We start from the raw sequence: 26,891 nt of genomic DNA, 5'->3' as shown, positions 1-26,891 counted from the left end.
TCCCCTTTGGATGATAATTGGCAAACAGTTTTAACCTTCTCCTATGCGGTGATCTTAACCTATGCCTAGTAAGAACTTAAAACTGTTTTGGTTTACATCATATTAGTATTTTCTTCATCAGTTCTCTGAAAATAAGTACAGAAATATCTTATTTTCCATATCCTTAGGAAGTAGTTCCACATTATACGTCTAATTGAAGCTGGCGTGTATCAGTTACTGTTGGCATCAGTTATTGTGAAAATGCTGGTAAGATAACCTAAATGGGAAAATCCATTTCATTTTTTTAAATGTATTATTGATGTAATGAAATTATTTGCCTGTTCTGAAGCTACTAGATGGCTGGAAATGTGCACTCGCAGCCACATTTTTTTTTCCTGAGCTGCACATAAAGAAGCATGGCCAGCTGTTCAAGGGAGGTGAGTCTCTCCTTCTGCTACAGTCCCACGACAATCCGCCTGCAACCAGTTCTGGAACACCAGTACGACAATAGCACAGTATAGACTGAAATATCTGTCTATACTTACCTCACCCAGCAGGCTCTGAAATGTTGCTAAGTTGTTTGCTTATGAATTCAACTATATTTTAAAAGGTAAAACAAAACAAAAAAAAAAAATCCAAACTAAACATAAAAACTACAAAAAAAACCTGCTAGAGAACCTCTTAATAAAGACATGGATTAATCTAGGAAATACCTCCTTTTACTCTTGAAGTGAAAATCACCAAAATGAAGAGGAACTTAGACTAACTTAGACTTTGGAACATCTCGCTTGTTTAGTTGGCTTCTTGTGAATAGTTGTCAGTTCCTGTTATCATCAAGCGATGCATCTCTCAGCTCTGTTAATGTTAATAGAAATAGAGCTGGCTTTCCCTGCAATGCAGTACCAGCCTGCCTATATATCTATGAGAGCTGGTATCTTCCTTGTTCTTAAAATCCTTGGCATTTTGTAATCCATGTCTGCAATACTGGGATGACAGTTAAGGCTGTCACATCAGCTTCAGGTTTGATGTCAGTTAATGCTGAGATATACAGAGCATGAAGACAGACAAGTATCCGTAATTTTAGCAGCACCACTAGCCAGTGCTCTGGGGACTGCTTTCTGCATTCCTCATGCACCTATCAAAGTAGATTGGAAAACAGCCTCTACTTTAACTCTAACTCCTGGCAGGCAGAATTAGAGTCCTTGACTAAAGTAATCCTAAGCACGATCCGTATTACCTTCTTTCTATTTAGGACACACAGTTTCCCATCCAAGTCAAAACGTAGGAAAAGATGCTTCTTTCTCACCAGCCAAATTTGTGAAAAGTGTTACATTCCCTTTCAAGGAGCCCAGCAACTTAAATCCTCTGCTGGGTGGGATGGGCAGTATAAGAAATGAACTGTTTATCTTGTTTATATTACTAATCATAAGGCAAAACAGTTTTCTAAGCCAGTTTGATACTGAGTATGTGGCGTTCATGCTTGCAGTACATAAAGACAATTCCTGTTACATGAACAACCAACTAGATTTATTGGCTTTATGTACTTGGAGAAGTTTTTGAAATAGGTATATCTGTCACTGTTCTTCTTTTGCACTCACTAAAAATGTTAACAATGAACTTCATATAAGTAAGCTTATCTAATGAAGAAAATGAGAATTTATCTGCAAAGTCAAAGCAGCTCCCCATGAACAAAGAGCAGAGGTAAACTAATCTGCAAGTCTTCTGGCAGCCTTTTCCTCCAATGGTAATGGAAGATCTAGGGACCACATATTTAAAGGCTGTCTTTGTGAGAGTGAAAGGAAAGTCTCTGGAGGTGGGGAGGAGAATGAGCATATTTGTTTTCAAAACCAATTAGATGCATGCCGTCCATTGAAATAAAGGGAAGGCAGATGCTTACGGGGTATTTTTGGCATCTATATAAGTGTCTCTCTGAATCTCTAGGTTTCCAGGGGCTTTAATATATCTGGCTTGTAAGTGCCATCAGTGTGTAAATGCCATTGGCTTGTAAATGTCACTAGTTTATGAGTTTGGACTTTTTATGACTTTTTCTTTCCTCATGAAAGTATCCCCATTTTAGAGTTTCAGAATGCTGTAGGCTCCCTTGCACTTCATTATGCAGATATAATCAAAGCCAAGATTTATAACCATAATCCACCACTTCTTACCAATTGAGAATTGTTAATCCAATCACCACTCCATTCCCCATATACAGATATCATAACAACTTTAATCCAGGTTAATAAAACTTCTCATCTGTAGTAATGAGGGTAATAGACTGTTTTCCTATAATATTAGAGGATTTAAAACAGATGGGAAAATATGCACAACTGAATCCTCTTGGCACTTTAAGCCACCAGAACCACTTACCTGAGGTATTTTGATGTTCTTCTCGAAACTTGCCTTTAACTATATATCTCACTTTAGAGTTTAATAGTACTTCAAAAGCAAATATAGGCAACAAAGTCCAAGAAGGGATTCAGGACCCAGGTAATCTCTCAGATCTTTTCTTTTTTCCTTTTTTTTCTTTTTTTTTTCCAAAGAAGAATTCTCTAAGAAGGGGGTTTAGGTCAAATATGCCTCCATTGCTATGTGTATGACATGGTAATAGTCGAACAGTTTCTTATTCTGTGTTGATCTGCATGATTTTGTCAGCCTTCTTGTATTTCTCTCAGTTCATGAAGATTTTTTTTTTTTCCCCCTGGAGGAAAGTAGAGGTATTGTATTTTGAAAGGAAGCATATTGGAAAAAACGAGGCGGGGTAAAGCAGTGAATAGCGATGAAGCCTATTCTTGCGTGTGCAGGGTAAGGAAGATTTTTACTTTTCAGGAAACATGAGCATGGCACTTCTGGAGTAAAATTAATATATTGGTTGTAAATCTATATGAAATAACCTCCTCTCTAAGGACCTTACAGTTTTTACATGAGCAAATGAAACGGGAAAAATATGCTGTAGTACTTCTAAGGGAGAGACTGCTGATCTAACACTTGTTCCTGAGCTGTACTGCTGACCATGGGCTGAATGGCCTTGGGCTCCTTTTCCTTGATTCCTTTGTGGTCATCTGTTTTTGTGCCTATTCCAGATGTCATACTTTGTTTACTCCATGCCTGACACAATATTATCTTGATTTTTATGTCCCTCATTCACAAATAATGAGGAAGAATGGCAGGCAAGAGCAAGTTTTGGAACTGTGTGTAGATGTAGAGGGTAATAAATACTGAGGTGGCTACCTAGGTGGTGCCCTTGAAGTGTGTCTAGCACTAGACCGTCTCGGGCTTTTATATTTTTCTTAACCATATTAGATTACATCTTATTGATAGAGGTTTTTTGGTTGTTTTTTTTCTTTCCAACCCATACGTCACCACTGGACTGTCCTTGAGGAACTGAATATTCTGGTATTTCACAATATGTTTCCTATGAAAGAAAGACAGTGTAAAGAAAATGTTCATGTTAGTTTTTTAGTATTATAGAAATTATCCCACATTATGTTGCAGAGTGAGGAAAATTGTGTTTGAAATGTGAATTGGAGATCCAAGAAAGTTTGGTTTTCATTCACAGTCTTTGATGACATTCAAATAGTTTCTCATAAGTTGCCAAGTAACATTTCTTTTTGCTTTTGCATTTATTGGCAATGTCAACACTGTGTTTCTTCTGGGCTCCAGTTCAGTGAATCACTCCTGTTTAAGGACATTTATGAATGTGCTTAATAGCGATCAAAGTCAGTTGGATCCAAGCAAGTACTTAACTGTTTATTCAAAAATAAGTCTTTCAATTATCCTTACAATTGATGTCCTCTTTCCTGAAAGTTGAAGAAAAGGATTAGAGTGGCTCAGTTTCAGCCTCTATGATTATCAGTGTCTCCAAATCCAGTGTAAGTGCGCTAGCTTTGAGAAGATTCAATAGCCAAGATATTTCAAGCATAACATTTGGTAGTAAATTCCAGAGGAAAATTAAAATAAAATATTTGAAGAGAAAGAAAATGTTCTCCTTATATTGTCACAGTTTATTTTAAAATTACTTCTATTCTCACCTACTGACTTAGGAGCTTTATTAACATGAAATATTCCTTGTTTCTATTCTATTCTATTCTATTCTGTTCTATTCACTTGACTTCGTGGTATATCTAAGCCTGTCATGAGTTAGACAGAAGTCGTCATTGCACAAATTCTAAAACAACATGATGATGTAAGACAGAGATGTAAAGGTGACAAGCTGCAGGTGATGAAGAAAAAAGCTGAGAATTCAAGGAGTGAAAGAGCAACAGTAATTACTAGAGGAGTTAGTGTAAGTAGAGTGAATAGCAATAGAAAAATCAAGTTCTGTTTTCTACCCTCTCTGTTTTTTATAGTAAATAGTTTTGTCTTTTTTTTTTTCTGTTTCCATAGACATCATATACAAGTATCCAGATGTAATAGTTGTCATGTAGAAGAGTGCCTGTTACTAGCTCTCTGTGTCTTAGCTCATCCAGAATTATTGTCCTTGGATATTCCCAGTGTACAGAAGTCATCTTAGGATATAGACTGACCTTGAATTCTTTTTATGTAATGTATTAATAGGAAAAATAGTGATCATCCATGAAGAAGCCCAACTGCATTGTTTCTGTGTTGAACGTTTGAAGCAAATATACATATTAAACAGTGCCACCAATTATGAATTTCTTTTTTCCTTTAAATAGGAATTAATTACTGTAACCTTAATTTCATTTTCTTCAGCATGATCCATGATGGCCAATAAACCAAATGTCATTTTGTAATATGATCACTTAATTTGCTCCCTGTATAGTAAATTGTGCCTTCAGAGCTGTTGGAGTACACATCAATCTAGTTAAGCCCATGAGCCACCTAGTGTAGACTCATTTACTAGTCTACACTAGTGCTGATGCTGCTATAATTTACGTGGGCTAATTCTATTAAAATAAACTAATTACAAAACTAATAAGCCTTCCGTACCACAGATGGCACTGGTTTAACTGTGTGTTGGTCTTTAACATAATATGTCTGTGCTGAGAAATCCTATGTAATCACAATATATGACAAACTACAAAAGTGGCTTTTCAGTGTCTCTAACAAAGGAGGTAGATTCTAAATTCTTGTAGACTTCAGAGTATATCCGCTTGCATATGCATTTAAAATAAAAGTTAAGCAATATGAGTAAATAAGAAATAAAGTAATCCATTGCCATTTCCCCCCATTCGTCTGTTAAAAAAAAAAAGCATTTCATAAGCTTATTTTGATTTTAATAAATAAATATTTTGTCTTCACAAAGAACAATAGCTAGTTGGTCAAAAACCTCTCTGTGAGGTTTTTCTCCTATCTAGGCCAACAATTGTCTGCATTACAAAAAAAATGAAAACAAAACAACCACCCTCAATTCATTGTCTCTTTGTTTTATTAGGTAATCTCAGCCTCTTTTGTAACATATGAGGAAAGGAAACCAACATGATGTTCACTTTTATTTTCTGTTTTATGTTGATTTTTATGCATTATTCTACTTAACATTATTCTACATTTTATTTTGTGTTTTGACTTAGATAAATTTCTAAAATCTCCTTGCTTTCATCGCTTTTTCATTGAACTGTGTCCTTTTGTATAAATGATACCAACCCTTCTCCTGTGCTACCTTTACAAGATTGGCTTGTAACTAGATTGCTTCCACATTCATGTTATGGTCTTTCCCCTAAGACTGGGCTCCCAAATAATATTCTTTTGGATTCCTGTTGTTGCTACTGGTTATCAGACTGCAGTCATTCCTTATTTCTACATTAGTGCTTCAGGTAATTAGAAATAACATAGGTAACTGGCAAATGATAGTCAATATCAAGCCTTTAATAGACACAGTGTATAACAGCCTTGGGGTTTGTTCTACCTGAGCAGAATTGCTGGTTTAAGCCGTTGATTTCAAAGAGATGTCTTTTAAATTGATATTATATATCATTCTGAAAAAAAGAAACAGAATCCTCTCCCTAACAACTCGGAATATTTTGTTTAAAATGATGAAATTAATTATTGTTCTGATAATAATAATTATTCATCTACAGGCTTAATTTTATGTATTAGTGTGTGAAAGTCTGTATTTCAATGTGTGTGTACAGATGCCTCCTAAAAACAAGTTATATAAGATCTAAAAAGAACGAGGAAAAGTATATTTAGCTGTACTATTCTTTCAAAAGCTTTTATCAGTGTAACATTTGAGAACCATTCAGTCACTGATGGATTACATACCTGACCTGCAATCATGTGAAATAGAGAAGTACCTTTACAGTTCCCAAAGGGCAAAGCCGCTGCCTCTGAAATCACACAGAAAGTGCTTCTGGAGAGAAAACCTTTTGTTCACTTGTTATGATGAAGGTGGTGTGTCCAGGTAGTACGTATACTCTTATTGTGGATTTTTTTTCTCAAGTTGCATCATTCTAATCTGTTAAAAAAATCCCACATTTTAGCAACTGATAGAAAAATTATTTTGCTGAAGTGGTTTAAATCAAATCAGTATCAAAGCTATTTATTGTTAACAGCAAGTAATTAACTGGTAATCAGAAAATTATACATTTGAAACCAACAGCAATGACAAAAACATATCTTCCACAGTACTAACTACTTACTTACAAAACATTAGTAAACACCTACAAATTTCCAGGCATACTTCTGTAGCAAATCTCAAGATGCTATAATTCCCTCCGGCTACATGAACATACATGCAACCTTCTATGGTTGCGGAACACACAGCTGCACGGACAACACCTCTCCTCACAATCCGTGTTGAAACCTCCTTCCTGGCCATGTGACACCTCCACACACTCGCCCTTGATGTCCCAGGAGAGATGCTCTGGCTCCAGCTGCACCTGTGACATTCCTGCAGGCCACTGACCCACATGCCCACGAGAAAGCACCCTGCACAGTCCCACAGTTATACCTTGGTGTGGGGTCCTGGTTCTGTGTTCTCCACTGTGAGGGCCCACGGTGAGGTGTAGGTGTCTGGCAGTGCCCCACAGTAGGGCTGCTCTGTCCGTCCCTGCAGAGCTCAGAGTGAGTCTTCAACATGCAGTGTTTCTGTGTTAATTGTCTTTAATGAGGAACCTGCACTAACCACACACTTAACAAAAGAAGGAATGGGTTCCTTCTAGATTTTTTAAAAAAAGTTGCATTTCATTTGTTGTGGATATTTTTTCAGTAGGTTTAAAACAGTAATAGCTATACACCATAGGAATAATAATGTGCCATAACAATGCATCTGAATTTCTTTTTTTAGAACATTCAGACAAAATTATGATGATATTAGAAGCTTATAAAATTTCTGCTAAAAATCAATTTGTAGAAAACAATAAGAGATTATCTTATACATTACCAATATGTGGACAGCCATGTGGTCATGAGTTTGGGGCATAAATAGAGATTTAATAACACCCCTTTGTTTGGCTTTGTAGTAGTAGACATAGCGCGTATAAAATGGAACAATGTAGTGTCATGGGAGAATACATTTATCTTCCTCTAAAAAGGCAATGAAACTTAATTATACTTGTATATTTCTGATCTTTGCCTCCAGAAAAATGTATATGCCTTCCCTGGAAATCCCATTATATGCAATTATTTTCTAAATAATCTAATTATGTATGCAGGAATATGACCCTTAAAAAGGGACGTGAGCATTTCGGTCAGAGTGCTCAACAATAGCAAGTGTAACCCAATTCAGCAATTTTAATTAGGAGGATATCTCTTAATTAATTATTATTATTTTCTAATAATGACAGCTAACAATAGAAACTATCATTCACTGATATGGTCTTCCTCAGCTTCTCTTGTGAATGTTTGGGAAGTTATTCACAATGCTTTTTTTAGATGCATATAGCAATGAACTGTGATTAATTATTGCTTTTGGTGCGTTACCATCCACATTGTTCTCTGACAACTCGTTTAAAATTGAAATCTTGAGTTGTTTACAATGTGGTTGTTTCTGCTTTGTGATTGAGTTTATTTTATTCACCTTTTGGAGTTTCTCCTTTCTTTGTATTCTTATATCCTTGTCCATTACTGGCTCTCTTGTTTAAAGCAATATTTATTTGGGCTGCTTCCAGATAAAGCCATAGTTTTGATGCTGTGTTCAGTCAGTCTTACCCTCGTATTGATTTGTGTTGAGAACTCATTTTTAATAAGCAAGCAGTTTGCAGGTCCAAACAGAAGTATATCCTGATGCTCTTGCATGTTCAGCTTTTCACTGTAAATCTTATAAAATCAGTATGTATCTGTGTGGGCAAGTTTGCACATGTTATTCTGTGTTTGTAGTTGTTGTAAATGAACTTTTCATCCTAAATTGGTTTTCTTATTATGCTGTATGCTGACAGAAGCCAGACAACTTCAATCTGATTAGTTAGCCTTATTGTGAACATGTTGCTACTGCAGGCATAGGGGTTTTGTTTTATTTTATATATATATATATTGTAGTGATTCTTTCTGGGAATGCAGGAATGAAAGGCGGCTTAGTTGTATGAATTATTCTGAAGAGACTGCTTATTATTCAAAATGGGCAAATTTGATTTCAAATAACTTGTTCACTTAGATAACATACATATGCATTTGAAGACCTGTGAAAATGCAAAGTCTGATTCTGACTTATGCACATGCTCTGCTTGGTTTGGAGCTGGGTAGGGAAAGTACATCAATCTAGATTTAAATTACCTAGTATCCAAATTAATGGATGTTGCTAAATCACCAGCTCAGGAAAAAAAATGCTATGTTGGTCCCTCTTAAAACAAGTCCCATGTGATCTGTTCTAAGAATCAATGAGTCAGAAGATTGTCTGTCCAGCTCCTTTTGCTAAAACAGACCTCTCTTCTATCTACCTCATGTATTTGTAATGACCCTGCCCCAAGTCTGCCTCAATAGAAGAACATCTGGCAATTAAGTGGGATTTCTTCTCCCCGTGGGCACCAGCACCTGATGCTTTATCACAGAAGTGGCTTTCAGGAGCTCAGTAAGGCAACCTGTGTTATTAATATGATGTTACCGGAAGGAAAAAAAGTGTTTTGATCATAGTTATGTGAGAAGAAATAGAGCTGGGATTAATATGCAGCAATTGTTCATTGTTCTGTGCTCAGTAAAACATATTAATTGTAAAATAGGTTGTTTCTTGCTGGGATAAGGCAATATTAAGCATACAATGAGGACAGTAACTAAAAATAACAGTAATTCTATTTCTTAACTTAGTGTCTGATTTTAGGTTAGTTTTCCTGCTTCAGTCTTTCTTAATTCCATATAGCTTCATTTTATTTTTCTTCTCCCAGGAAAAAGCTTCTGTGTGCAAGTCTCATGAATTAGTGGAGTACTTGCAGATATAAAAAATATTTGAAAAATGAAGGAATAGGTATGCATTGATAATTGTATGTGAAACTAGAAATGTGTCAGGACAGGATAAAATTACTCCTTTTTCTTCTGTTCTCTCAGTATAGTCTACATTAAAAAATCTGCTACATTCTCAGCTAGTCTAAATTGCCTTCAGTAGTGGTCCTCTGAGGCGCAATGCTATTAGAACTGTTATTCCTGTTCCTTCATCAGCTATATTAGGATGAATCCAACTCTACTGAGCTGATCCAAAAAGGAGCAGAAGTAAAATTGCTGAGATGTGAGTAACCCATACTCATATCCTTTTTATGTTGATTTGGAGAGATAAGAGGTGGAGAAGCTGATCTAAATGACTCAGCAAAACTATTTAGAGCCAGACAGCATTAAACCACTTACATTGAGTCCGTCAGCCAGCCATCAGTCTGTTGATTGACACACACATGCAATTCCAGCTAAGTAAAATTCCACCATACACTCAATACAGGCTTCAGCTCTGCTTTGTTTTGAGAAGGAGTATGCAGATAGCTTTCATTTTCATTCTAAAGTAGAGTAAAAAGCAAACTATGGAATCTCAAAAGTTATTGTTGAATGGGATCATTATTCCCTGGTAGACTTTGCTAATGACATTGCTAATAATACCCATTTGAACCAAGTCTAAAGGAACACAGGTAGGATGCTGATAATCCTTTCATCCATTAGTTGAACTCTTTGCTGTGAAAAAAAAAATTTGAAACTTAGCCCTTTCTGAACTGTTTTTAGCGACTAAGGTTTCCAGAAAACCTGAATGTGGCAGAGTTATTGTTGGCATAATTGCTGCATGTGTACTTTGGGAGGGAAGATTGGAACATTAGCTCTGCTGCATGCTGATACACTCTGCTGAAACAGTTGTTCTCATAACTGATTGCTGGAGGGCATTGTCTTTATCTTGCTTTAATATCTCTCAAGCCAGGTGCACCTTAATCCATCAAGGGTTTTTTTTGTTTGTTGTGGGCTTCTTACATAGCATGAAGAAACATATACTTACTGTAAAGTCTTGTCAGAGGTAGATTTAGTGGTTCTTACAGCCTGAAAATATGTATTGATATCTGTCAGGCTGAGGTTCAATGGAGCAGGGTCCGTTTCTGACAACACTTGTAGAAACACAGTTGCAAAGTTATCCTAGAAACAATTCGTGGGGGCTTTATTGTTAAGAAACTTCTCACTCAAATGATATAGAGAAGTAAGGAACAACAATATCTCCATTTGAGAGAACTGGGATGGCTATTGCCATCCTTTTGCTTGCAACAGAAAAAGCAGATTTTAGTTCTCATCCCAATCACAGTAGCCATCAAGTAATCCTAAATGGAATGAATTCTGAGGTGAAATTAAAGGAGGTAAGGGAGGTACAGCACCTTTTTAACAGTTTAAATTGATCTGCTGTCAGATGTTAGCAGAAGGTGTAAATTAGAGGTCAGTACGGAATTGTTATAAATTGCAACTTCAAGTAACCTTTTTTTAATTGCATTTTTGGCAACACACTTAATTTCTGTTTTCTCATCTTTAGTTGCCCCAGGATGTGTAGGATGCTGTAGCTTATGGAAATTTATTTGTTGCCCTGCTCCAGATTCCTGGTTAAATGAAGTGATTTCAGTTACAGTTAAATTATTTTAATAAAAACATTCTCCAAACTAGATTAACTGAAGAGTTGGATGAAAAAAGTCTTTTTAGCAGATATCATTAATGACAGTCTTGTGTTGTTTGCACTACTGCATAGGGAAAAGGTTCTACAAATTGTCTTGGATTTTCTTTTTATTTTATTTTAATTTTTTTATTTTATTTTATTTATTTTAAATAAGAAGAAAAAAGATGCCATCAGAAAGAGTTTCCACTGCAGAGCATTATGCAAGTCTGATTCTAGCAATGAGATTTTGATGGTAACAGACTTTTTAGCTAGAGCAGCTCCTGCACACACATATGCAGGCTTGCATACACACACACGCACTGCCCTCTTTCCTCAGGCTTTTCTGCAAGCTCCTGAAGACTTTCTATGAAGAGCTAAAGGGAGAAGCCTGTAGTCTACAAGGGACATCTCTATGCTGCACATGTGGGTTTTATGCTCCCTGAATGCGCTGCTATCAAACTGCTCGAATGCACTGCTACATGTGCACTGGTGAGCCGGGGAGGGGCTGACTTTGCTAAAATAGTGCAGAATCTCAGCAGCACAAAGGAAATCAGCATGCTTCCTATTTGGTACTCTATTCTTCTCTGGCTCTGACTGGGACTAAATTTCAGTTTCACAGAAATGAAGTAAAATTTCAGCCTCTGTCTTCTCAAAAAAATTCCCTTTCCATAATTGTACACAAAGGCATACCGCATTTTGATAAAGGACTGAATTTGAAAATGTGTACTGTTGTTCTCATGGGTTTTGCTTTGTTTCATTGTCTGCTAATATTATTGATACTTTTCCAGTGTTACATAAGGTTCACTGTTCTCATTTTCCGTTAACTTGATTCGAAAACAAAGACCAAGCCTCTAAGAACGAAGAGGTGATGGCTGTTTTATAGATAGAGAAAAATAAGGAACTAATTCTAATTAAAGAGTGACAATATGAAAAGGGATGTGATATGACCAGGACGGGAAACTGTACTGATATGTAGCTTCCTGTAGCACATCCTGCCAACAATATATTCCGTCTCTGTCTGTGATTAAGTTGATTCCTGATAAGGTGTCTTGGCAATGCGAGCTTTAACTTCCTGCAAATTTTTCCCTTGGATGTAGCTGAGTTGATTTGGCCTGAGTAATTCTTCCTATGGCTGCAAGTCTTTATCAGACTTTGCATGCTAGAAGTGAATACCCACTACTATTCCATGGAATAAACCCCCAAGATTCTTTTTTTTTTTGCTTGCTTTTGTAATCAGCATGCTAGACATGATTATTTATAAAATGAAGATAGAAATGCATTCATCTGTTATGTGATCACATTTGGCATCTAAGTATATGATAAGAAATCAGTGATTAAATTTCTTTTCTAAGTCCTCGTTCATCAGTCACAAAACAAGCTCAATAATTATCCCCTAGTTATTGTGAGAACTGTGCCTTTATTATTACATTCCTAGTTGTTTTCAGTTAAGGAAATTTATTTTTGTAGATCACCCAGCTGACTCTTTTGGACTGGATGATGCTAGTGTAGAAAGCAGAGCCCATACATTGTGTTAAAAGGAATTCATATTATCCTTCTGGTACATGCAATAGGATACATAATATGTACATATCTGAGTACACTTTATATTTTATTCTTCTATGTGGCATTTCAATCCAAATATTTAATAAATATTCACAGAATATCCCAGCAAGACGTACATTTTTTCTGAAACTTCCAAGACTTGCATTATCAAAGAAAAATTATTTTATGTTGTAACTATGGATGAAATAAATGTATCTGCCATGTGGAAATGTTGTGTTTACCATTCAGTCAATTCTGCAAAGAGAATCTGCATATTTTTAACCACTAACTTGCAAGTCTCTCGTTAGGGAATTTTCGTTCTGTCCTTTGAGTTGGATTATTTACCTTTTTGTGCTTAAATATAAAAACTTTACTGCACAATGCATTGGATAGAATCCTACCACCATCATTTGTTCTACAGGGAACCTGCAAAGGTGCTGCACAAGCCTGTTTCTTATGTACACTTGCAGTAGCACCAATCCCATGAGCATCAGCATGCGATACCTTGGCCCACTGGTGGGTACATATCCCAGCCTGGCTTTGCTGTCCAAAGGAGGCCTCTTAGCACTCACCTTCCACAACAAACCAATTGTTACAACACTGCAGCATTTCTTGTGTCATCACTAATGGAAATTTCTCCCCCTTACAGAAACTCCTTCTGCCTCTGCCATTCATGCATCCAGGCAATTCAACCCTTTCTGCTGCTGGACCTTTTTGCCCTCCATGCCAGTTGTTCCTTGGTCACCAATTACCAATACTGAGCGGCTACAATTTGAATTTCCCCTTCATTCTGCTGGATGTACACACAAACTCTTGTCACTTAACAACATTCACTGGATTTTTTGAATAACTGCAAAATGGCAGTTTTGTGGCAAAAAAAAAGCTGCTCTTTCATCAGTTGTAAAGTATTCTTTGAACCGTGGGGACACCAGAACTGTAACCTGAAATTACTTGACCAAGCTTTCTACCAAGGGCCAAATAACTTACCCACATCCACCCAAATTACCTAAACCAGACCTGTATCTTATTTATTTGAAACCATTTGGGTAGAAACTTTCAAAACCATGACTTTGAGCCAGACTTTCTTCTGTTGTCTTTCTTTCAAACAGAAGAGGTCTGGAGAAACTTTAACCAATTGAATAGTCATATTTTGGATGCATTATGATTCAGCAAAGCTGATTTTGTCCTTCTGTCCTTCTGCCACTGATGTTCAGCTGTCTCAACTTCATCTTTGGCATCATATTGTTTCAAGAAGATATTTGGTTTTTACTAGAAGAGGGAGGAAAATTCAGTGTAGGCCATGAACAGACCTCTTCAGTATAAGTTAATCCTGCTGCCTATTGGGTTGATATATGTACCTGTCTATTGGTTTTACAAATCAGGGTTTCTAGTTTTGCATTTGAATAAACTGTACCAGAAAGTGAATTTATTCTTGGGATGAAATAAATTGATGAGGTGCAAGAAGTAAGTCTGTTGTGTGATTGGTCGTGTTTGAGTGTGTGAAAGTTTTATGGTTTTTAAATCAAATAAATATTTTGGAATATATGCAAATTTTAATGATTGATGTGCTTTTGTGAAATGTAATGTAGTCACCACTGAAGGGTGCCGATTACTTTCACATCAGTGATTATTGGGGCTTATAAACCTGACTTCGATTCGATTGTGTCAAACAGAAATTCTCTGTTATCAGAAATAAGGTAATAGAAGTTTAAGTACCAGGAACTGTGAGGTAACTGGTAATCTTTGTCTCTGTTGACATCAACAGGGTACAAAAAAAAAAATAAAGAAATAGCATTTTTTTAGTACTATGTGCTACCTCAGCTGAAGTTTAAGCCATGGTTACACTGTTAGTTCTGAATGCTAGAGAGGCATTTTAAAAATAATTAGAATGGAATGGGGGGAACCAAACAGAGCAAAAATGTTGATAAAGATCTGTTTGAGAATATGGAATTAAAATAAGTATGTAAGATGTACAGCAGTATTGGAAGAAGCTTTACAACAAACTGTGTTCTCTGTTTATGAGAGAGTAGTGAGTCATATGTATTCTAGTAAGTTTAATTACAGCTAAAAAGTTATATTCTACTAATGCTTTCTGCCTTTCATGTAGTTATCCTTATTTTAAGGAGGACACTTTTCTTACTGTTGGAAGAACTCTCAGTACATTTTTCCAAATCATTCCTCTTACAAGAAAGATTTACTTCCCTGAAATTAATACATTTGTTTCAGATATACTTTCAAGTTGATCTACTCAAATCAGCAAATTTTAGGTTTTTTTTTTTTTATAACTATTATCTCTCTAAAATTTGGAAAGTTCTTTTTTCTGTAAAAATATTTGTCTAAATATTTCTTTCTTATATCTAGTTTAATGCAGTCAAAAAAGTTTGTCAGAAGATGCAGTGTCTTTAAAATGAAATAAATGTTGGTGTCTTGGTTTGTACACAGAAGTATATACTTAAGGAAAAAAAGTAATTTCTCTACAACAAAAAAGTCAGGACTTATTCCTAAGAATCATTTTATTGAGACATAAATATGTGACTCATTATTGAGCTAGCTACCTAGGAAACATACTGTCTTTAAGAATAGCCTTGCGAACTTCAGGGGTTATCTAATAAATTGAAAATTTCCTAAGATTTGGGAATGACATAAGGAAGGATCTGGAATTTTATAGAAGATTAATTTTGTATCACTCATGGTGCACCTCTACAAGCCTCCTATATCTGGCCAGATTAAGCATGTGTGGTTTTCAGGTTGCCTTTTGTCCCCTCACAAGGAGTCAGAAGTCAGACTGTAGGAGGTGAGGAAATACACTTTTCTTTGTGCCAACAAATAAAGCAGCAGCTATGGAAGCAAGGTTAATTTGAGTATTACACTACTGTTATGGTTACTAGAGAGATCATTTAATGACATGGACCTAGGGAAAATGTCTTGGATGACCCCTAGAAGCTTCATATTTTGATGTTAAAGAGTTAAATCTGTGAAATTAATTTGGATAAGATAGTTGTACTATGTACTATTGTAGTAAGGCAAGCTCTGTAGTAGAATGCCAGTACAGTACTTGACTGTAGCTGTCTTATATTTCAAGGATGACAGGTAATTTCACACATCCAGAAACCAGGATGCAGCAAGTCCAAAGTTTTATTTTCAAACAGTGTTTGTTGGTTAACTGCTGCCGCAGTAACTAGTGCTGCAAAGGGAGTACAAAATGTTGATTCCCACTTCATAAAATACTTGCTTCAGAAAGATTTCTTGCTAGACTTTGTAGTACAAAATAAGCTGAAATTCAGGTTGGGAAGCTGGAGTGGGCAGGAGCGTATATTACAAAGGACCTTCTTCTCAGAAACCTCAAAACTGAGTAGGAACTGAGGTGACTGAAAGAAGAAGTAACTGTAGGACTGGACAAATTATACTTAACTCTTAAATGTAGCTTTAAGTCAGAAAGGAGATCTGGTTGGCACTAAAGAAGTAAAACATTTCAGATAACAGGAAATTTTATCCTAAACAAAATCAGTTGCAAAACTTTTAATATGAGAATTTTATTTCCAAAGGCGCAGTGATCGTCTCCAGGACTTGAACCTACTTTGTCTCCAGGTACGCTATTTACACTTTTTGAAGTAAAACAACTTGATCTGAGTATATTTTCTATTACTGTTTGCAGTTGTGTTGCAAGAAAGTTAAAAATGAAATGGCCTTTGTATAATGTTTACAATAAGGACTTATTTTTTTTATTTACATGGATTTACTGGAATGAATATTGTGTTCTTTTTGTTGACTACAGCAAGTTGAGCAGAGGTCTTATAACTTGCCATTCTTAAATGGACAGAATGGGTTTAACTGATTTATGGGCTGGTAAGTTTTGTCCTGTTTTGTGAATTCCACTTTTAAATAATGAAATCTGAAAAAGGAAGAAAAACAACTCAGTCTCTGCATGATTTTATTAAGCCTTTCTTTAGCGAACCTTATTTTTGACAAAACGTGTATCAAAGGTCAAGTTCCTGTAGCTCATTCAGAACTTCAGCTTCCTGTTTTATATAAAATGAGGATCTAGACCCATGACAATTGAGAGGGGAAAAAAAAAAGCAAAACATGGGAGAGGGAATCACAGAATCACAGAATCACAAGGTTGGAAAGGACCCATTGGATCATCGAGTCCAACCATTCCTAACACTCCCTAAACCATGTCCCTCAGCACTTCATCCACCCTTTCCTTAAACACCTCCAGGGAAGGCGACTCGACCACCTCCCTGGGCAGCTGTTCCAGTGCCCAATGACTCTTACTGTAAGAATTTTTTTCTGATATCCAACCTGAACCTCCCCTGACGGAGCTTCAGGCCATTCCCTCTAGTCCTGTCCCCTGTCACTTGGGAGAAGAGGCCAGCTCCCTCCTCTCCACAACCTCCTTTCAGGTAGTTGTAGAGAGTAATAAGGTCTCCCTTATTAATAAGGGAGAAGGGGAAGGAATTGTAAAGATCAGGAATTATATAGCAAATGAAAATGCAGCAATTTTTGAAATTAAAAATATACTTTCAATTTTTAGTGTTTTATTTAGTGGCTGCTGGTGCTTCTTCATTCATGCTTATGCTCATTCTTCATTCTGTGAGTGAGAAGTTAGGTTAGAAAGCACGTGTACATGCAACTGGAGAACTAATCGTTGACTTCTTCAGTGTTTGTTGTAGAGATCTGGTACGCAGGTATTCTTGGTCACAAACCTCCACACTTTGAGGCATGGACAGACCTGAGAAGATTCTGCCCTCCTCAGCCCATGCTAGATTTATTGGCAAATTTCTTCTTGCTTCCTGTTCCCAGGTGTCTTCTGGTAAATTCGTCATCATCATAAATAATTCATGTCCATGTTCAGAACTTTTGTTCATGCAATAGCTCCAGTGGGACTGGGATGTGTCACAGCTGCTAGATGAAGCAAAAGATTTGCACACATATGGGTTATATGCTTCATTCATGACACACAGGAGTTGCTTCTAGTGTTCAGAGAAATTGACAGCACCTCTAGTGCACCCCACTCAGCCACTGTAAAAATGTCTGATTCCATTCCACCAGTAGAATGGAATGAACCACCCAGCAGTGAAAACAGCAAGTCAGCTAGTCATAACACTTTTCATGCAGCAGTGCTACTGAGAAAATTCCTGTCCCCAGCATTGCTGCCTAATTAATTCCAGCTAGCTGGTATGTTGCTCTTGCTTTCAAATTAACTTCTGATAACTCCTGGGTATGTGATTTCAATGGTTTTGGGCCAGTTCTCAGTAGGTGACTATCCCAGTAGTTTTTTATTTAATTAATGTATATTGTAAGGGAGGACAGGTCAGGGAGGACAGAAGTCAAACAGGTTGTAGAGAAGAAACAGCCATATTGCTTTCAGAGTTGCATATACTACCATGCAACAATTAGGTGGTATCAGTTTTCCAAACTGACAATCAGGACTGCAAATGCAAATTATTATCCTAAAAGAGTTGGCACTTGTAGCCTGTGGCCTTTCCATTTGATCTTAGAAACAGATCTTTGATCTGTAAGCACACATACACTATAAACACTAGTAAATATGCATCACTACAATCCTGAATTTTGTTTTGCCCTACATCATCCCTTCAAAAAGTTCCCCAAACTTTGGGGATGGCACCATCACACTACTTTCTTTTCTAAAAGTTCCCACTGTCTGTTCCACCAGCTTTTCACTTTCTTCTTTGTTTTATTGATACTTCTGAAATCACCTCTTTCACAAACCCACTGAAAGAACTGAAAATCCTGTATCAACATTTAAAACAAGTCATCAGAACTGATATATTCATTGCATCTATGTTCTCTTCTCTTCACTGGCTTTTTTCCCATCTCTTGCCTGTGGTTGTGATTTAGATGGTAAAACCTTGGATCAGTTAGTGTCTCATGCATTTCTATGGCCTGGTACAGCCAGAAATCTCTCTTATTCTGGCCTACTTTTTCCATTAGCACTACTGAAAAAAAAGATAAGATAAATAAAAGAGGGAGTGATGAGTACCTCCTCACAGATTACACATAACCAGCCAAAGAGCAGTTCCCCACATGCCTTGTTCTTTGAGACCTAGGCATAGTCATGACATTGCAGAACAAGACTGGCAAAATGTTAATAGTGCAATTAGCACTGTAGTTCTCAAACTTGAGCAGAATTTTAGGCCATCACAGAATCTAAGCTCCTGAGGAGGAGAGACAGGGCAGAATTTGCCAATGGTAATATCATAAAGCCTTTAAATATGTGGAAATTGGATTCTGCTTCAGTCACACACACCAGAACAAAGAGAATGCAAAACATAACTCCTTGATTTGTGTATTTTGTTTTCACAATGGCAGAAATGCAACAGAAAACTTGTTGCGAGTGCTTTGCTTGTTTGACTTTACTAGCTCCTGTTAAGTAGCACACTGTTACTTGTTCTGTGGGACTGTGCTTTTAAAAGTATTCTTCAGACTTTAGATTTACAGTCTCTCCAGTTTTATTACCTCAGTTCACTTCCAAAAATTGAACTGCAGTGATGGTAAAAATGAACAAGGAGAGAATTAAATTGATGTTAAATATTAAAGCTGTCTACTTAAATAGAGTTTGAGGGGGTTAGATATTGTGGTATGTTCTTGTGCAGATTCTGTATTTAAATGCCAGTTTTGCTGAATGCCTATGACTTCAAAAGTCACAGCTAATATTATTGCACTAGAAGCACTGTCTTAGCAGAGTAGAGACAAAATAAGCTTTCTTCTACTGCTATAAAACAGTATGCTCTTATAAAACAGGTTACACTGATGTGTCTCAAGGCACTGTGAAGTAAGCAGAAGCTGTTCATTAATTTTTTTTCATTCTTTAGACCATTTTATAGGATTTCATGGAATCACAGAATGTTTGAACATGGCAGGCATCTCTGGAGATAGTCTAGTTCAATGTCTCTGCTTTAAGCAGGATCAGGTAGAGCACGTTGCTTAGAATCATGTACAGTCATGATTCATGATTCATGATTTTTAAGATCTCCAAGGACGGAGACCCCACAGTCTCATGGGCAACCTAGTATTCAACCAACCTCATAGTAAAAAATATTTTTTGTTATGTTCAAACAGAATTTCATATTTCAGTTCATGGTTGTTGCCTCTTGCCTTGCCACTGTGCACTGCTTAAAAAAAGTTTAATTCCACCTTCTTCATTCTTTCCCAATGTGTGTTTATACAGATTGATAAGAACCCCTGAGCCCAAAAGATAATTTGCATTATCTTCAAATTACTGAGGATGCATTCTTCCCCATTGTCCATTGTCTTCACAAACGGATTAAACTGTGTTGGTCCAAGTATGGACCCCTGAGGTGAACCATTAATGAATGACCTCCTCCTAGACTTTAGGCCACTGATCACAAGACTTCCAGGACAGCAGTTTAGACAATTTTATGTTCACCTTGCTATGTGCTTGTCTAATCCATTCTTCATCAGTTTGTAGGTGAGGATGTTATGGGAAACAGGGATTATAGCCTTGCTAAAGTTGAGGTAGACAGCACCACTGCTGTCTGTCACTGAGCTGATCACCTGATCATAAAATGCTATGAGGCAATTAAGCATAGTTTCCCCTTCATAAATCTATGGTGACTACTCCCAATAAACTTGTCATTAATAAGTTTGGAAAGTATTTTCAGGATTATTTGTTTTATCTGCTTATAGTTTCCTAAATACTACTTCTTAACCATCTTGAAGCTAGGAGTGACGTTTACATTTTCCTGCACCTCAGGAACTTCTCCAGAGAGCATCCTGTGAGGCCTGTTGGACTTGCATATGGCTTGTCTTTTAAAGTATTTCCAAACGTGATCCTGCTCCAGCAAGTCTTCATTGCTACAAACTTTTGCTTTCATCTCAGTGGTTTGGTATTCTTGAAAGCTTCTCTTGCCAATGAGGTGAATAAAGCACCAAATTAGGCATTTCTGTATTCTTAGTCATGAAAGCCTCTTCCTGTTTGGAGGTAGGCCCACACTTTCCTCAGTCTTCCTTTTACTGCTGATCTACTTGTAGAAGCGCTTCGTGTTTCATAGAATCATAGAATCCCTAGGTTGGAAAAGACCTCTGAGATCATCGAGTCCAACCATATCCTACCTTTCCACTACTAAATCATACTCCTAAGCACTTCATCTAGCCATCTTTTAAATACCTCCAGGGATGGTGACTCAGTCACCTCCCTGGGCAGCCTGTTCCAATGCGTGATAGCTTTTTTCTTTCAGTGAAGAAGTTTTTCCTAATGTCCAGTCTGAACCTCCCCTCGTGCAGCTTGAGGCCATTCCCTCTCATCCTATCACCTGTCACTTGGTCGAAGAGACCAATACCCTCCTCTCTACAACCTCCTTTCAGGAAGTTGTAGACAGTGATAAGGTCTCCCCTCAGCCTCCTCTTCTCTAGGCTAAATAACCTCAGTTCCCTTAGTTGCTCCTCATAAGGCTTGTTCTCCAGCCCCTTCACCAGCTTCGTTGCCCTTTTGTGGGTGTACTCCAGCACCTCAATGGCCTTCCTGTATTGAGGGGCCCAAAACTGAACACCGGATTGGAGGTGTGGCCTCACCAGTGCTGAGCACAGGGGCAGAATCACTTCCCTGGTCTAGCTGGCCATGCTGTTTCTGACACAAACCAAGGTGCAATTGGCCTTTTTGCCCACTTGGGCACACTGCTGACTCACGTTCAAGCCCTTCAAATCCCATCACAGATTCAACTCTAGATGGGCTCTGGCTGTCCTAACTCTATTCCTGAGCCCTCTGAGAGTGTTCCTGCTTCCATCTCCTGTGCACTTCCTTTTTAAGTTTGCTTTTAGTCAGGAGTTCATCTATCAAGGCCTCCTGACACCTTTATTTGACTTCTGTGTGTGGCAGTGGACTACCTCTGAGCTTGGAGAAGATGATCCTTGAAAATCAATCAACTTTTCCCAAATACAAACGAGGAAAAAACCCAGATAGTGAACAAAATGGGTCTGCTAAAAAAACTCTTGAGAAGATGACAAGCAACATAGCTTCTAAATAATCAAGTAACTGATTTGATATAACTGTTCTCAGTAATCTGAGTTTTATTTATGAGCTTTCCTGATCCAAACGTATGGCATAAATACTGTGATGAAAATTACCGGCAAGCAGTGGATAATATCAGTGTCGAGCCTCTTCTTTTCTGGAAAATTGTACTTGGTTGAGTAGTCATTTTATGGACCTATTTCCAACATCTAGGATTTCAGCACAAAATTTTTGTCCTATGATTGGTGAGTTGTTTACTTAGAAATCCTGGACGCTATACACACAAATGGTATCATAAACAGTTTGCTCCACACTTTGTGTTGAATCTTAATGAAATTTATTTTATGTAAATCTTGTTGTCTTGTCACATCGTTTCTCTTTGTTGCTCAGTATTCCTTTCCCAATACTTGAGTCTTCTGTACAGACCCCACCTTCTCTTATTCCTACTTAATTTTGCTTTACTACCTTCTTGATGCCTGTTAATTTTCATGGTGGATTTGACCTATGAAACAGGATTGACAAGTGCCATGGTTTAACTATGTCTGGTAGCTAAGCATCGCACAACTGCTTGCTCATTATCCCCCAGTTTAATGCATAAAGTAAAAGCTGCACAGGCAAGAGAAGCAATATGAGAAATTCATTCATTCATTGCTTTCCGTCAGCAGACAGGTATTCAGCCATCTCCAGGAGAGCACGGCTTCATCACATTTAACATTTACTTGGGAAAACAAACACTGTAACTCTGAAAGTTCTCCTTTCCTTCTTCTTCCCCTGCTTTTTATTCCTAAGCATGACATCATATGGCACGGGATATTCCTTTAGTCAGTTGGGGTCAGCTCTTCCAGCTATGTCTCTTCCCAGCTTCTTAGCACGCCCAGCCTGCTAACTGGTGGGGTGGGATGAGACCAGAAAAGGCTTTCCACTGTGTAAGCCTTGCCCAGAAATAACTAAAAAAGTACATGTATTATCAATACTCTTTTCAGCACAAATCCAAAACTACAAATCCATAGCCCCTTACCAGCTACTATGAAGAAATTTAATGTTATACCAGCCAAAACAAGCACAACAAGGAAACTTCTCAAATGCATCTTTTCTTTTATTTATTTTTTTGTACTCTGTCTTGAGAGCTAAGTTATTTAAAGGACAACATGCAAAGCCACCAGTTTCTAGATGTTTAACTTTTCATGCTTATATTCTGTTCACCCGGTGATTGTCCTGTACACAGTTTGCTCCATATTCTTTGTCCCTTTCTGTAGGTGAACATACACCATTTTTAAAGCACTTGCCCATATTTCAAACTCCACTCCAGCTTTCACGCTCAGATAGGGTGAAAGGAGGCTTTGGAGCATTCTGAAGGAGGACTTCTGTTCTGTGGTATCCAGAACTAACAGGTGATCCCCCTTTGTCAGCACAGATATGTGGATCTGGATTATCATATTTGTACGATCTTTGCCTGTTCCTCCATTGTTGGTGTTTAGAGTAGACATCATTGGCTTTGTTACTGTTCCATGTTTCTTTTTCTACTCCAAGTTGTCCTAGTTTTAAGGAGTTTTCTTTTCCTTTGAGAAGAGATTGTTAAAGATTAGGCATAACTTCTTGTCTTAGTAACCAAATCCATATATTCTGCCCCCATTTCAGCCCAGTTTCACAACTGACTCAGGAACGCCCTCTGCCTATATTATTAACAAATCCTGGTTTCTGTAAACTAGAAAATTTCTCCAGAAACTAGAATTAAAACTGGACCTTTATCCACCTGATTTATTCCTTGATCCTATTGCCTTCTTAAGAATACTTACCAAGAAGTTAGCGGGGTTCTTCTAGAGAGCTTTAAACTAGATATTTGGACTAGATACTTAAGGGGGAGAAGGATGAAACCTGGCTTACTAGAAATAAGACTGGGAGTAGCACTCCAGTGTCTGAGGGATCATGCGCTAGCAAGGCCGTTTGCTCTATGCTCTCTATGACTATCTGAATGGAAGTTGCAGTGAAGTGGATGCTTGCCTTTTCTCTCAAGTAAGAAGTGATAGAATGAGATGGAATGGCCTCATGTTGCACCAAGGGATGTTTAGATTGGATATTAGAAAAAACTTCTTTACTGAAAGAGCAATGAAGCATTGGAACATACTGCTCAGGAAAGTGGTTGAGTCTCCGTCCCTGGAGTTGTTCAAAAAATTTGTTGATATGGTGCTTCAGGACATGGTTTAATAAGCATGATGGTATTGTGTTGATGGTTGGATTGGATAATCTTAGAGTTCTTTTCCAACCTTAACTATTCTATGATTCTATGAAATGCTTTGCAAAGTTAGAGAACAAATCTACTAGTAGGATATTTCTGAGTTCAGATAGAATATTTCATTTTAATCTTGCGTATATATCTATGCATTGGCACTCAATTCTGTGCACATGGTTTCATGCTTGCTATTAAAAATCATACACAACTTTTGAGGGGGAGACATTACTATTGTTGGGAAAAGTAGGGAACACCCAGGATTTGGGATATGTTTAGGAGTAGTGCTCAGTCACTCTTTAGATTTCAACAGGGACTCTTAAGGAAAGCTCATTTAAGTGTATCCTCTGGATGAACTGACCATGATCTGGATGCCATCTGGTATTCACCATGATAGCTGTGCATTGGCCTGAAGATTTCAGTAACAGAGGACAAAGATGAGAAAAATAGCTTTATTAAATTTGGCTAAACTGAATTAATAGCTTAAATGAATAGTGAAGAAGGTAGATTCACAGTAGTTTAAAGTCCGAAAAATCCTATTTAGAGATTTTAACAAAAGGATTTTCTTGACTCACTAACAGTTGCTTATGAATGGTAGGAAATTTTCTCAAGGAATCTTAAAACTATACAGAAGCAAAGCACTAGGTAAAGTTGTAAATTTTCCTGGCTGCATTAAAACCATACTGAAATTTGCCACCTGAATACTTTACTTGTCTGAAAGCTTTTTCTTAGTAAAAAGAAGAGCATATGATTTGTATGGATTTGCATTGCATCTGTTTACAGATTGCATTTCCTATTAAAGATGCTGTAAGAAACTGTATTCAGCAAAGCTATCATGGAACACTATTATTTTACTGAATCCTTTCCATGACCTTTCTCAGATAAGATTCTGTTTGGTTCAGAATACAATCTTCCTTCAAAATTCATGTGAGAAAGAACTTAACAGGTCTGTGTATGAAAAGCTGCATTTTTTTTTAAAAAGACAATTGTTGTTTTTTAATCCTGACGATTTTAATGAGTCAATAAGTATAACAGAACTTCAAATAATCATCAAAAATAGATCAAAAGACCATGACCTTTGCAGTCTCTCATCTTGATGCTTACCAGGTGATATTTATGGCTTTGTGCTCACTCATTTATATTGTATTCATTGATTAAATTATCATGTTTCCTCATCCTAGGACATGATTTGAGTGTATCTCAATAAAAACGTAAGCATATCTGTGTCTTACAGGTTCATTTTAAGCGTTCTGAGTGTGGTGCCATGAGAGATGCTGTTGTCCATGACAGGCTGGGATTATCATGATCAAGTACTCTATTTTGACTTCACCCAGTGGCTAAAAGGTTTGCGTGGTAAAGAGGAAGTATTGGAGTTTTAAAAGCATTAAACAGGTAAGTGTATTGAAATAAGTTTGTTTGTTGCCAATTTCCAGGCTTATGTCAATTGCAGGTGTTTATGGAACCATGTATCTCCAATTCTTTCTAATAGGGTCTCCTCTTACTTATTGTCTTGGAGTAACAGCTGTGGCTTGAAACAAAAAATTTGCTACTCTGTAAGTGCAATATGACAAAGATTAGGTTAAAATATAATTTTAACCATGTGTCTCCAAAGAGAAGGAAAAAAAACCAAGGAACTGCACAATACCGTGTTAAAGCAGATGCTTGTTTCAGCTGAGTAGTCTAGAGCTATTAGTCCTATCTATCTGCCAAGAACCCACTGTATTCTGCAAGCAAAAATGAAGAAAGATTTACAAATGCAAATTCAGTTCTAAGCAGCTTTTTATCTTATGCAGTGAGTTGTTTTCCTCACAGAAAACATGGTTTTAGCATGAGGAGACCGACTTATTTGCCTTACACTGTGTTAATAAAAAGAATCTCTGCTGCAGCCAGTAGCAATACACCACTCTGAAAGCAGTGGAAAAAGTTAAATAATTAGACTAAGAGAGAAATTTAATGTCTACTATGTAAGTTATTGAATTAAAAGACTGTTACCTGTAAGAAGTTAGATCCTGAGCGCATGCTTATTTGTAGGTTATTTTAGCATACTATTTTGTTTGTACTAGTAGATCTTGAGAATTCCCTTTTGTCTTACCTAAGACTCTTGTTTTGGTGTCTAACAATCTGTCTTATTCCATATAGCAATCTGTAGAAACCAATTAGTCTAACATTAAGAAATGTGATGTGGACACTTTTAAATGTTTCCAAAGACAGGTCTGTCTTCTCTGATTTTGATGAATGTTTCACAAGAGAGAATCACAGAATCACATCTTCCAGAGGGAGGAGAGGATGAACAGTTTCAATTTGTTTCTTTTTCTGTATGTTGCTGAAGCTTTTTTCTTTTTAAGCCAAAATATTAGAAACTATGGAGCGACATGTCACTCTGACAAAGAAATAAACTGCTGAATTGAGACTCCATTTACTGTTAAGTAAGCCTCATGCTTATGTCAGAGTGTGGGTATTCATATCCGTATTTTCCTTTTTGGCTTAGTAAAGATAAGGAGTGAAATTTTATTTACCAAGACAATATTCAAAACTGGCATGAAGTATGTCTAGAGCAGCAGTAGATACTGATGCACAAATTCCAAGTTTATGACAATATGATTTGGACCATACAAACATACAGTCTGGGTCAAAGTGGAGTAATGTTCGAGTGACACGGCCTACTGTGACTTCTAAATATGATCTTATTGGTAAAAGTCGCCTTAGAAGTAAGTGCAGAAATGCTATTTTACATTTTTGATTTTTTTAAGTATGTTTACCAGCATAAAAGATTCTGCTTTCTTAACCTTGAAAAACTAAGAAAAGAAAGGAAAATAGAGTGGATCAACGACTGAAATAAGATGACTAACAGTTTCAGAACCATAACATGGCAGCTCAACTTTGAGATAAAAAATTTGAGAATTTTAGTGCTAATGTATAGTGATAAAATAAAAATATGTTTAAAATGACATCTTATACTGGTTAACGTATCTAGCTTCATGTTGCTTTCCTATAGCAAGCTATAGCCTGGTAAAATATTCTTCTCATATATCTCTATTTCTCAGGATAGCTTTGTTATGATTATACTCAAGACAAGTTGGAGTCATTGATGAATTAGCATTGTTTGTGCTTCGCTAATCTCTGCCCACTTAAGACCCTGATTTTTATCCATTTTTAAAATA

The 26,891-nt window shown here is 37.0% G+C and overlaps 1 protein-coding gene across 3 annotated transcripts in view; it reads left to right on the top strand.

The window, feature by feature from the left end:
- The window catches only part of LINGO2 (leucine rich repeat and Ig domain containing 2), a 512,589-nt gene that overhangs the window by 319,809 nt on the left and 165,889 nt on the right, over positions 1–26,891 (top strand). For all 3 annotated transcript variants that reach the window (XM_054054396.1, XM_054054393.1, XM_054054394.1), the window contains 2 exons: positions 16,057–16,099; positions 24,965–25,122. The gene's annotated coding sequence lies outside the window, so the exon portion shown is untranslated. The remainder of the gene's footprint in view (positions 1–16,056; positions 16,100–24,964; positions 25,123–26,891) is intronic.

This window comes from Cuculus canorus, chromosome Z (genome assembly GCF_017976375.1).
Source record: "Cuculus canorus isolate bCucCan1 chromosome Z, bCucCan1.pri, whole genome shotgun sequence".
Lineage (NCBI taxonomy): Eukaryota > Metazoa > Chordata > Aves > Cuculiformes > Cuculidae > Cuculus > Cuculus canorus.
This window is presented reverse-complemented; position numbering and strand designations above follow the sequence as displayed.